Here is a 13,807-nt window from a genome sequence, read left to right on the forward strand (position 1 = left end):
AGGAAGAGCAGTCTGAGAGGCTGGGAGAATTTGGCTAGTGGGACTAGGAAGAGCAGTCTGAGAGGCTGGGAGAATTTGGCTAGTGGGACTAGGAAGAGCAGTCTGAGAGGCTGGGAGAATTTGGCTAGTGGGACTAGGAAAGTCAGTCTGGGAGGCTGGGAGGCTAGTGGGACTAGGAGAATTATTTGATTGCTTAATTGGTGACTAATGTGTTTACCTGATTGTATGACTGATTATTTGTGCATATTTGTATTTATGTTACAGACACATGGACTCGTCCGGCACTGGTGATTCAGACACCACAGGCCCTAGACCTATAGTATCCGACGACCTAGAGTCTTCAGAGCGCGAGGTTCACACATCCGACGTTACTAGCACAGACGAGGATGACTTTCAGCCCTTTGCGTTACCTGATGGTGCTGACGAGCTCGCTGATGGCCCTTTGGCCTGGACCTACCGCTAGTGGAGATCCCTGCTCCCATACCTTTGGCCGTTTATCCCGCTTACGATTTACTTCTCGACGCCGACGCTGATGTCGACGTCGATCTGTTTGACGATGAGCTCCTAGAGGACGATGATGAGGGCGAGGCCCTTATAGCCGACGGAGGACTTTTATTGCTCGCAGATGCTCCAGCTGAGGAGTCACCTGCTCACTCACCTGCTCCAGACTCCTTCGAGTCTCTGGCCTCCGCACCTTCACACACTCAGAGTGCGCAGCACTTCTCTCACGGTTCAAACCCAGATAGAGCATCCTCTGTTGCCCCTGCTCCGAGCTTTGCTTTCGACCACGATGTTGAGGAGGATTCCGATCCTGTCTTTCCCCCAGGATTCGACCCAGACTAGGAGATAGAGTTCATCCATTTGGATCAGCCTATGGTTGATCCAGTAGACCCAGTTGACCCTGCATTCGCCGACGATGCAAGATTTTGATATGGAGTTCGTTGATCCCGAGCCTGCCATGGCCCTTGAGCCGGTAGTGGCTCCTGACCCAGTGCTTGAGCATGACCCTGTTCATGCTGGCATACCCATCGATCCTGTGATTGCTGACCCACCCATTGATGATCACCCTGTCGATGCCCCTCCCATCGATGCACCCGTTGACCCTGTTGTTGCTCCCCTACCTGATCCTGTTCCCCTGGAGCCCGAGCATGCACTATTCGCGACCCACATTGATCCCAGGTATGCGCACACCCAGAGTGGGTAGATTCCTGCTGATGATGAGATTCCACCTATTCCCCCTCCTGCCACCGATACACGTCACGTTGATACCTCTTTTTCGTTCCCTCAGTTTACACCTCCAGCTCGACCTGGAGAGGGTTCTTCGGCTCATCCTTTTGGACATGTACCGGTATCTATCCCAGTTATACCACCGTCTTCTACTACTATTCCCCCTGTTCCACCATTCTCTGTGCCACCTTTCGATCAAGCCAGTGAGCCATTCCTTTGGTCGTCACCACCTGTTATGCCACCGACCGACCCCTACCATCCTTTCCATATGGGGTATTCCATTGAGGACGTTTTGATGTCATTTGTTGTCCAGCACGAGGCACACACACGGCGCATTCAGGAGCTTGAGAGAGCTCAGCCACCGCCGTGCCGGTGCCAGGGTCAGACCCACCCTACTTCTTCACAGCACCCTCGACCTCTGCTACCTGACTATGCTGCACGTCTTTTGGCACTAGAGCAGCAGGTTGCTTCTTGGTTGCGTACCCAGAGAGCCATGGAGGAGGACTGGCTCCATTTGCGTCGTTTGTTCTACACCCATTTTCCCCCTCCTCCACCGCCATCAGTGTAGAGCTCTTCAGTATCGTGTGGGTAGACGTTGGTGAGAAGACGGCGATTGCTTTGACTGCACAACATTTTTGGAGACTACATTCTGATTCTGACTTTTGTTGACATGTATATTGATGTATTGACACAGATTTGATATTCTTTTGGACTAGGGTGATGTAGCCCTTAGTCACTGATGATGTATGACACTATTATGTACCTGTACACTTACTATGTGGTCTCGATATATGGCAATCGCAGTATTCTCATCATATTTGATGTTTGATTGGTTAATTATATTTTTATGACATGGGATGTTGAGTGATTGATATGATTGTAACATGGGATGTTATGTGATTAGTCTATTTATAACATGAGATGTTATGTACTATTACTATCATTATATACGTACGCCTTACTATGGCCTGACCAACGTGAACACATCTTTAGAAGATGCCGAGACGTCAAACGCCGATGCCTACCAACGAGGCAGAACTCCAGCAAATCATCGCTGCTGCCATCGCGCAATACGCCGCCTCTCAAGGAGGGACTAGTGGAAGTAACTCTGGCAATACTAGCAACAACGATCCACCTCATGGTAATACTAAGTCATTAGGACATACCATGACCTAATTGGATATCTTTAGCAAGGTTGCTAATGCCATTCATATGTTGTAACGTATGTGCAGGGTGCACCTACAAGCAGTTTCTAGACTGCAAGCCTGTCAACTTTGATGGCACTGGAGGTGCTGTCGCCTTTGTTCGTTGGGCTGAGAAAACTGAATCTGTTCTTCGCATGAGCAAATGCGCACCAGACCAGCAGGTCACCTACATTTCTGGGTTATTCTTGGATGGAGCCCTATCTTGGTGGAATTTGCAAGTGCAGACTCTTGGTGAAGCTGCTGCCTACGCACTGACATGGGCCGAACTGAAGGAACTTATGCGCAAAAAGTATTGCTCTCGCGCTGAAATCCAGAGATTGGAAACTGAGTTCTGGCATCTGAAAATGGAAGGTCCAAAGATCGCGGAATATGTTCAGAGGTTTCATGACTTATCGCATGTGGTACCCTATATGGTCACTCCAGAATTCAAGCGGATTGAACGCTTCATTTGGGGTTTAGCTCCCCAAATCATAAGCATGGTGACCTCCTCCAAGCCTGCAACAATTACTGAGGCGATTGATCTGAGCGTAGCTCTCACTGAGGAGGCTATCCGCCTGAATAAGTTCGATGAGATCGAGCCAAAGAAGAAAGAGACTCACGTCGAGTCATCCGGAGGTAATAAACGGAAATTCTCGAACTTCAAGCAATGCACTAGTGGTGTTGTCAAGAAAGGAGAATCAAGCGCTCCAGCTCAGGTTACAGCTGGTAGTGGAAAGAAAGGAAAGGGATATATGGGCACTCAACCCAAGTGCAACACCTGCCAGCGTCACCATTCTGGCCGGTGTGGTTTGAAGGTATATGAAGCATGTGGGAAACCTGGCCACTTGAAGGATTCTTGTTGGGCCACTGTTGGCCAGGGAGGCCAGGGAGGATTTGGAAACAGAAACAATAACTGGGGTGGAATCGGAAATCGCCCACAAGGAAACAATGGAGGTAATGGGAATCGAGGCAACAATGTGAATCAAGCGGGCGTTGTGAATCGTAACCAGAGGAATAATCAAGCTGGTGGAAACGGGCAAAGACTTGGATGTTTTAACTGTGGTGATGCTAGGCACTATAAGAGGAACTGCCCAGAGTTAAACCAAGCCCGTGGAAGAGTGTTCAATATCGAAGCAAGGGAAGCGCGCCAGGATCCCAATGTCGTTACTGGTACGTTCCCTGTAAACCAACGCTATGCATCCGTTTTATTTGATACTGGTGCCGATTATAGCTTCGTATCATTAGAGTTTAAGAATATGCTTGGTTTAGCCGCTAGTAAGTTAGATATTCCGTACTCAATCGAATTGGCAAATGGAAAGTTAGTAGAAGCCAATGAAGTTGTCAAAGGTTGTGTGATCGAATTAGGAGAGAGTGAGTTTGCTCTGGATCTACTACCAGTCAAGTTGGGAAGCTTCGACGTGGTGGTAGGAATGGATTGGTTATCAGGCAACAAGGCTTAGATAGTTTGTCACGAAAAGGTTGTTCGTATCCCAACCGAAGATGGTGAAACAATTGTGGTTCACGGGGAGAAGCGTGATACGCCGTTAAGAATTATCAGCTGCCTCAAAGCGCGAAAGTGTTTGCAGAAGGGATGTGCTGCCTTTCTGGCACACATTGTAGATAAGAAAGCTGCAAAACCAAGAATCGAAGACATCCCTGTCGTGAGGGAATATCCAGAAGTCTTCCCAGAGGACTTGCCTGGATTGCCGCCTCAGAGGCAAGTAGAGTTTCGCATCGATTTAGTCCCAGGTGCTGCACCTGTGGCTAAGGCACCTTATAGACTTGCCCCGTCTGAGATGCAAGAACTGTCGACACAACTTCAAGAGTTGTTAGACAAGGGATTTATCCGACCAAGCTTCTCGCCTTGGGGAGCTCCGGTCCTGTTTGTCAAGAAGAAGGACGGTAGTTTTCGAATGTGTATTGACTACCGGGAGTTGAATAAGCTGACGATCAAGAATAGATACCCTCTGCCAAGGATCGATGATTTATTCGATCAACTCCAAGGTTCAAGCTTTTACTCTAAGATCGATCTTCGATCTGGATACCATCAGTTAAGGATACAGGAGGAAAGTATCCCGAAGACAGCCTTCAGAACTCGTTATGGACACTACGAGTTTCTAGTTATGCCGTTTGGGTTGACAAGCGCACCTGCAGTGTTCATGGATTTGATGAATCGAGTTTGCAAGCCGTACTTGGATAAGTTCGTGATTGTGTTTATCGACGACATTTTGGTTTATTAAAAAACAAAGGCTGAGCACGAACAACATTTAAGAGCTATTTTGGAGTTGCTGAAGAAGGAGCGGTTGTATGCTAAATTCTATAAGTGCGAGTTTTGGCTACATGAAGTCCAGTTTCTTGGAGACGTGGTGAATGGAGATGAATTCATGTAACACCCCAAAATGGTAAATGATAAATAGAGGAATTAACTTGGTTAATGAAAGTCATGGTATAGTGATAACTAGTTAAATAAAAATGCTTAAGTAAAATACACTCTCTAAGTGGGAGGGCTAGTTGTGTAATTAGTGAATAAATGGGTTAATTAAGAAATAATTAAAAACAAAAACACAAACACTGGTGTGTGTGTGTTCGTACGATCCAGGGGAGGAAGAAAAGGGGAGCCAAACCCTAGCTACTAGAAATCAAGCAAATTAAGTCACAATTTGTGTGAAATTCCTATGCATGAGCCCTAAAAATCAAGCATCTAACCTTGGCTAGTAAAGAGGTGAGTTTTAATCTTGAAAGTTATGAATTGTAGAAAGATAGTTTCAACCAAATCTCGAATTCTTGTATCAAAAAGGAGAAATCTTAGTTAGAATTTCTCTCTAGAACAAGAATCATGTTGATTTCTGGCTTGTAGGAAGTATATTGGTTAAACCCCATTTGTTGAAGTTGAATTAAGACTAGTAGGATCATAGTGTTAAGAATCCTTGTTATCTTGATGTATGATTTTGATTTTAGTACTAGAATGATAATTAGATTGATATAGAATAAAATAACTATGTGGAATTGAATGAATGAGATTGTTGTGTGATCATAAACTCATGGAACATGCTTTATAGACTTGTACCTTGTACCATATCCATAATGCCTACCATGTGTTCGATAAAATGCCTAAATGAGGAATGTATGTGTATTTTGGAAAAATGGTAGAATGAAGCAATAAACTAAACAAAGGAATGAATGTCGTGATGTAGGCATAAAGGAAGAAGGTACAAGCACCAAGAAACCGGAAGGCGCGCAAGATCGAGGTATGTTTCGTTTTATACGAATCTTTATTATATTTCCCAATTATATTAAATTTAATGTAAAGCTATCCTTGTATAATGAATGTGACAATGTAGTAAGTAAGCGACAAATCCCTTGTGGATTTGGGTATGTTAACGAAAGTAATGTTGAGTTATGCTAAACCCAATTTCACGGGTTGAAGGTGTATGCTTAACTCTCTACGAGAGTGTTTATGCTAAACCCAATTTCACGGGTTGAATGTGTATGCTTTGCTCTCTACGAGAGTGTCTATGCTAAACCCAATTCTATGGGTCGAACGGTATGCTTAACTCTCTACGAGAGTGTTTATGCTAAACCCAATTAAGCGGGTCGAATGTGTATGTCAAACTCTCTACGAGAGTGGTTATGCCTAATCCAATTATTGGGTTGTTGTATGCTTAAGAATAAGAAGGTTTTATATGGAAAGAGCTAAAACGTAAGGTTATGATTTTCTATGGCGATCACTAATTTTTTTAAATTTGAATGTTTATGTAGGTAAAGCACCTCTATAGGCGATTTGGAGACATGGAGCGAGCACATGTTCAAGCCTCATTAAACTAAGCGCTTCCGCAAGTTTACATGCATGCTTTTGGGTCTATGTTTTTGTTACTTGTTTAACCTTGTTAGAAGTTTTAGATTTGAAAACTTGTTGTTTTGTTTGGGATGGTCTAGTGTAAAAAGGGTTTTATGTGAACATTGTCTATTATGTCAAAACAGGGGTGACGTCCGTTTTACGAACGGGTCATGCCCAATTTTTGTAAATTTTCATTATGTGTTAAGTTGGCACTTTAATTGTCCGAAAAACCATCCTTTTGTGAGTAATCTAACTTTATTGAAAAGCGGATGTAACAAGTTGGTATCAGAGCCAAGGTTTGAGGGATTCGAGCGTTAAACGCGATGCTTGAACTCAAACCGATGGCTCGTTCGAAGAAGTGCTCGCTCCAAGGTCGCCCATGAGGTAACATTTAAATTATAAATAAAGTTACAAGTGTTTATTATGAGGTTAGTGAAAATGATTAAAAAGATGTGTGGGAAAGTTAAATGAGAAGTTTCGGAGCTGTAAATCCCAAACGGAATGGAAATAATCGAAGTAGAATGCTCTAGGAGACCTGCAGCGTTTCTGCTAAACGAAGGCCCGTCGCCGACGGGTTAGCCCCCGTCGCCGACGGCCAGCCCTGGTCCGACGCCTTAACACCCTGCCGACGGGTGAACATGTCCGACGGCCACTATACGAGCCCGTCGCCGACGGGCAACATAGCCGTCGCCGACGGCTTACCTAATGCTGAAGCGCTGAATTGTTTTGTTTTTCATGTTTTGTGTTACCGGTTTGTTTGAAGGCTTATTTATTGGCTACGTTGTGTCCATATAAGGTTTAACAAGTGTGTGTAATCACTATTAGCGAACACAACGAGAATGGATTCGTAAGAATCAAAAGGAACGAAGCAAATGAGATGAAATGGATTAAATGAATGATGATTAATGATTAAAGATATGCTGAATGATTAAATTGTATTAAACGAAATATTAACATTGTGTAGATGGCTGATGCAAGAAATATTAACGATGATAATGATGATAACAATGATGTGGCTAGACAAGAAGCATTCGAGAACAGAGTTACAGAAGTAGCGGAAGGGGTTATACAAGCCAATCTTCCACGGTTGGCTCAAGAAGTAGAAAGCCGAGTTCTGGGGGTTGTGGATGCTATGATGACTAGTAAGCTCGAAGAGTTGAAGGAATTAATCGAAGGATCCAAGGGTAGAGGTAAGGAACGAAGGTGCACTTATAAGGATTTTATGGCATGCCATCCGACGACGTATGACGGTAAAATAGATCCTATTGAATGTCAAAGATGGATCTCGAACATAGAGGCGGTCTTTATGCGAAGTCGGTGTGATAAGGAGGATCAAGTGGTGTTCGCTACCGGTTTACTAACCCATCAGGCGAAGGATTGGTGGGATGCTCATAGCAAGGAGGTAGGCGAAGACAGACTGCAAGTTATGACTTGGCAGGAGTTTAAGGGGCCCTTCATGAGATATCATTGTCCACAGTCGGCGATCGACAAGATTCAGGAGGATTTCTTACGCCTCCGGCAGAAAAACGAATCAGTGAATGAAATAGCAAACAATTTTATGGATAAGATGAAGTTCTGTGGGGAATTGGTAACAACCGAGAGGATGAAGATAAGTCGTTTTTATGGTGTGTTAAAGGCAGAAGTTAGAGAGTTCATCACTCCCTCAAAATGTGAAACTCTTGAAGAGCTCATTGATTTAGCGCGGGATAGAGAGATCGAAATTAAAAGGCAAGAGGAGCGAGGTGAAAAGAGGCCGAGTGAAAAAGGTGCAAGTTTTAGTCCATCCAAAAAGGGGAAGTTTCAGGATCAAGGAAGAAAGGGTAAGTCGAAAGGTGGGATTACGCCATGCAAGACGTGTGGAAAGCTCCATACCGGAGAGTGTTTGCTAGGTAAGAAGGGGTGCTTTAAATGCGGTAAGGAGGGGCATTCGTCCTATCAATGCCCGGACAACCCAAAGACTTGTTTCAACTGTTTCGAAAAAGGGCATATCAAGTCGGAATGTCCAAAGCTTCAACAAGGGTCAAAGAAAGAAGATAAGAAGCAAGAGGGTTCTAGGGCAAAGGGGAGAATGTATCAGATCACGTCTGAAGAAGCCAAGTCCCAACCAAATGTGGTTTCAGGTATTTTTCTAATAAATTCTATACCGGTTTACGTTTTGTTTGACACCGGAGCTACCATGTCGTTTATCTCTAGTGAACTTGTTCAACGTCCATCCTTTAAGATTGAACGAATGTCGATGCCCTTAGAAGTAGAGATAGCAGATAGCAAAAGTTTCTTGTTGCACGAAATATGTAAAAATTGTAAATTGACCATTGAGGATGAGGAGTTTGCTATTGATCTTATCCCCATGATCTTGGGGGAATTCAAGGTAATAGTGGGTATGGATTGGATGTCTCAAAACCACGCGGAGATAAATTGTGAAACCAAAACCATACATCTCCGAGCCCCAAGTGGAAGACGATTAAATGTACAAGGCGAAAGAAAGATAGAAGCGAAGCTATGTACTCTCGTTCAAGCCACTAAGTACGTGCTCAATGGGAGTAGAGCATACTTAGCTTACGTAGTAAATACTCAACAAAGCTTCCCAAAGCTTGAAGATGTTGAAGTTGTGAACGAATTTCCGGATGTATTCCCGGAGGAATTGCCGGGACTCCCTCCCGAGCGAGAAGTGGAGTTCAATATCGAATTGAATCCGGATGCGAAACCAGTCGCGAAGGCTCCCTATAGATTAGCTCCCACGGAAATGCGGGAATTAATGACAATGACACAAATACAAGACCTCCTGGACAAAGGCTTTATACGCCCAAGTGTGTCGCCTTGGGGAGCGCCCGTCTTATTTGTTAAGAAGAAAGACGGGTCGATGCGCATGTGCATCGACTATAGGGAGTTAAATAAGCTAACCATAAAGAACCGCTACCCTTTACCTAGAATTGACGACCTTTTCGATCAGTTACAAGGGGCGAGTTGGTTCTCCAAGATAGATCTGCGATCGGGGTACCATCAGGTTAGAGTACGAGGAGAAGACATTCCAAAGACCGCATTTAGAACCCGTTACGGACATTATGAATTTTTAGTTATGTCCTTCGGGTTAACAAATGCGCCGGCGGCATTTATGGACCTTATGAACCGTGTATGCCGACCCATGTTGGATAGATCGGTAATTGTATTCATAGATGACATTTTGGTTTATTCACGAAGCAAGGACGAACATGCGGTACATTTGCGTGAAGTACTTGAAACTCTCCGTAAGGAGAAGCTCTACGCAAAATTTTCAAAGTGTGCCTTTTGGCTTAGGGAGGTACAGTTTCTGGGGCATGTGATAAATGCGGAGGGTGTTATGGTTGATCCTTCAAAGATCGATGCTGTAATGAAGTGGGTTCCTCCGAAAAATCCAACAGAGATAAGAGGTTTTCTGGGTCTTGCTGGATACTACCGAAGGTTCATACAAGATTTTTCCAAGATAGCCTTACCCTTAACAAAATTGACAAGAAAGAAAGAGAAGTTTGTATGGGAAAAAGAACAGGAGGAGGCTTTTCGAATATTGAAAGAAAAACTATCAAGTCCCCCGATCCTAACGTTACCAGACGGAACCGAAGACCTGGTGGTCTATTCAGACGCTTCACATCAGGGATTGGGTTGTGTTCTAATGCAAAAAGGGAGAGTTATCGCTTATGCTTCGCGACAATTGAAGCCTCATGAGGTGACTACCCCACACACGACTTGGAATTAGCGGCGGTAGTGTTTGCATTAAAAATTTGGAGGCATTATCTATATGGGGCAAAATGCACCATTTACTCGGACCACAAAAGCCTTAAATATTTCTTTGAACAAAGAGACCTAAATATGAGGCAGCGGAGGTGGTTGGAACTTATCAAAGATTATGATTGTGATATCCTCTACCATCCGGGGAGGGCAAATGTAGTAGCCGATGCATTAAGCCGTAAAGAGTATCCACCTCCCATAAAAGTGAAATCCATGAAGATGGTAGTTACGCCACGATTACTCGAGGCAATACGCGAATCCCAGATAAAGTCGCTCGGAGCGGAAGACCTGAAGAGGGAACGACTAAAAGGTGTGATCAATAATCTAGAAGAAAATTCGACCGGGCTTAAGACGCGGTTCGGCCGAATTTGGATTCCGCGATTCTGTGAAGTCAAAGCTGCCTTGCTCGACGAGGCACATAAGTCTCGATATTCGGTCCATCCCGGGGCTACAAAGATGTATCGGGATTTGAAAGCCAATTATTGGTGGCCGGGAATGAAGCGTGACATAGTTAAATACGTCGCGAAATGCTTAACATGCTCCCAAGTGAAAGTAGAACATCAAAAGCCGTATGGGAAATTACAACCTTTGGAGATACCGGTATGGAAGTGGGAGGAACTAACGATGGATTTGATAACCAAACTTCCTAAAACAAAGAAAGGGCACGATACAATATGGGTAATCGTAGACCGACTTACAAAAAGCGCTCACTTTTTACCCATCAAAGAAGCTTACTCTTCCGAGAAAATGGCAGAAATTTATATGAACGAGATCATATCCCGTCATGGAGTGCCCGTGTCGATTGTCTCGGATCGGGACACTAGATTTACTTCTCGTTACTGGCGGAAGTTTCACGAGAGTGTGGGTACGAAGCTGCACATAAGTACCGCCTACCACCCTCAAACTGACGGCCAGTCAGAAAGAACCATTCAAACGCTCGTTGATATGTTGAGGGCGTGTGCCTTAGATTTTGGAGGAAGTTGGGACGACCAATTGCCCCTGGTCGAGTTTTCTTATAATAACAGTTACCATAGTGGTATTCAAATGGCACCTTACGAACTATTATACGGGAGAAAATGTAGGACTCCCGTATGTTGGGGCGAAGTGGGACAAAGGGAGCTTGCACCAAGTGATTTAATAGCAATAACGAATGAAAAGATCGAAATGGTTAGAACAAGGTTGAAAGCAGCCCAAGATCGGCAAAAAGCTTATGCAGACAAGAGAAGGCGTCCTATCGAGTTCCAAGTTGGAGATTTTGTCTTGCTAAAGGTGTCCCCATGGAAGGGTATAATCCGTTTTCGCAAACGGGGAAAGCTAGGTCCTCGTTACATCGGGCCGTTCAAAATCTTAGCTCGGGTTGGAAGGGTTGCGTATCGACTAGAACTACCGCCTGCTCTAGACGGGATTCACCACACCTTCCACGTGTCACAATTGAGGAAGTGCCTTGCGGATGAGACAGCACTAGTACCTCTTGATGATATTGAGTTGGACGAAGGGTTAAATTATGTCGAAAGGCCCATAGCCATTAAGGATTTCAAGGTGAAGAATCTCCGCAACAAAGCTGTTAGACTAGTGTTGGTACAATGGCAGCACCGGAAGGGTTCGGATCTTACATGGGAAGCAGAAGACGAGATGAGGAGGCACTATCCTTTTCTTTTCGGTATGTCAATATTTAAATTATGATCAGGTTTCGGGGACGAAACCTCCTTTAAGGGGGGTAGACTTGTAACACCCCAAAATGGTAAATGATAAATAGAGGAATTAACTTGGTTAATGAAAGTCATGGTATAGTGATAACTAGTTAAATAAAAATGCTTAAGTAAAATACACTCTCTAAGTGGGAGGGCTAGTTGTGTAATTAGTGAATAAATGGGTTAATTAAGAAATAATTAAAAACAAAAACACAAACACTGGTGTGTGTGTGTTCGTACGATCCAGGGGAGGAAGAAAAGGGGAGCCAAACCCTAGCTACTAGAAATCAAGCAAATTGAGTCACAATTTGTGTGAAATTCCTATGCATGAGCCCTAAAAATCAAGCATCTAACCTTGGCTAGTAAAGAGGTGAGTTTTAATCTTGAAAGTTATGAATTGTAGAAAGATGGGTTCAACCAAATCTCGAATTCTTGTATCAAAAAGGAGAAATCTTAGTTAGAATTTCTCTCTAGAACAAGAATCATGTTGATTTATGGCTTGTAGGAAGTATATTGGTTAAACCCCATTTGTTGAAGTTGAATTAAGACTAGTAGGATCATAGTGTTAAGAATCCTTGTTATCTTGATGTATGATTTTGATTTTAGTACTAGAATGATAATTAGATTGATATAGAATAAAATAACTATGTGGAATTGAATGAATGAGATTGTTGTGTGATCATAAACTCATGGAACATGCTTTATAGACTTGTACCTTGTACCATATCCATAATGCCTACCATGTGTTCGATAAAATGCCTAAATGAGGAATGTATGTGTATTTTGGAAAAATGGTAGAATGAAGCAATAAACTAAACAAAGGAATGAATGTCGTGATGTAGGCATAAAGGAAGAAGGTACAAGCACCAAGAAACCGGAAGGCGCGCAAGATCGAGGTATGTTTCGTTTTATACGAATCTTTATTATATTTCCCAATTATATTAAATTTAATGTAAAGCTATCCTTGTATAATGAATGTGACAATGTAGTAAGTAAGCGACAAATCCCTTGTGGATTTGGGTATGTTAACGAAAGTAATGTTGAGTTATGCTAAACCCAATTTCACGGGTTGAAGGTGTATGCTTAACTCTCTACGAGAGTGTTTATGCTAAACCCAATTTCACGGGTTGAATGTGTATGCTTTGCTCTCTACGAGAGTGTCTATGCTAAACCCAATTCTATGGGTCGAACGGTATGCTTAACTCTCTACGAGAGTGTTTATGCTAAACCCAATTAAGCGGGTCGAATGTGTATGTCAAACTCTCTACGAGAGTGGTTATGCCTAATCCAATTATTGGGTTGTTGTATGCTTAAGAATAAGAAGGTTTTATATGGAAAGAGCTAAAACGTAAGGTTATGATTTTCTATGGCGATCACTAATTTTTTTAAATTTGAATGTTTATGTAGGTAAAGCACCTCTATAGGCGATTTGGAGACATGGAGCGAGCACATGTTCAAGCCTCATTAAACTAAGCGCTTCCGCAAGTTTACATGCATGCTTTTGGGTCTATGTTTTTGTTACTTGTTTAACCTTGTTAGAAGTTTTAGATTCGAAAACTTGTTGTTTTGTTTGGGATGGTCTAGTGTAAAAAGGGTTTTATGTGAACATTGTCTATTATGTCAAAACAGGGGTGACGTCCGTTTTACGAACGGGTCATGCCCAATTTTTGTAAATTTTCATTATGTGTTAAGTTGGCACTTTAATTGTCCGAAAAACCATCCTTTTGTGAGTAATCTAACTTTATTGAAAAGCGGATGTAACAATTCATGTGGATCCCACCAAGATCGAAGCAATCAAGAATTGGGAAACGCCAAAGACGCCAACCGAGATTCGGCAATTCTTGGGTTTGGCGGGTTACTATCGAAGGTTTATTGAGGATTTTTCAAAGATCGCTCAACCATTAACGCTCCTCACGCAGAAAGATAAGAAGTTTGATTGGGGAATCAAACAGGAAGAAGCGTTTCAGTTTTTGAGGGATAAGCTCTGCAATGCGCCAATCTTAGCTCTACCGGAAGGTACAGATGATTTTGTGGTATACTGCGACGCCTCACGTCAAGGATTGCGTCGCGTGTTGATGCAACGCCAAAAGGTTATTGCTTACGCG

The 13,807-nt window shown here is 43.3% G+C and overlaps 1 long non-coding RNA gene across 1 annotated transcript; it reads left to right on the forward strand.

Annotated features, from left to right (window-relative positions):
• Nucleotides 1–11,939: 11,939 nt before the first annotated feature.
• On the forward strand, nt 11,940–13,316 carry LOC110881732. The gene is made up of 3 exons (XR_002559875.2): nt 11,940–12,072; nt 12,545–12,598; nt 13,110–13,316. It is a non-coding gene; the product is annotated as an uncharacterized LOC110881732 (long non-coding RNA).
• Nucleotides 13,317–13,807: the final 491 nt, after the last annotated feature.

This window comes from Helianthus annuus, chromosome 10, assembly GCF_002127325.2.
Source record: "Helianthus annuus cultivar XRQ/B chromosome 10, HanXRQr2.0-SUNRISE, whole genome shotgun sequence".
NCBI lineage: Eukaryota > Viridiplantae > Streptophyta > Magnoliopsida > Asterales > Asteraceae > Helianthus > Helianthus annuus.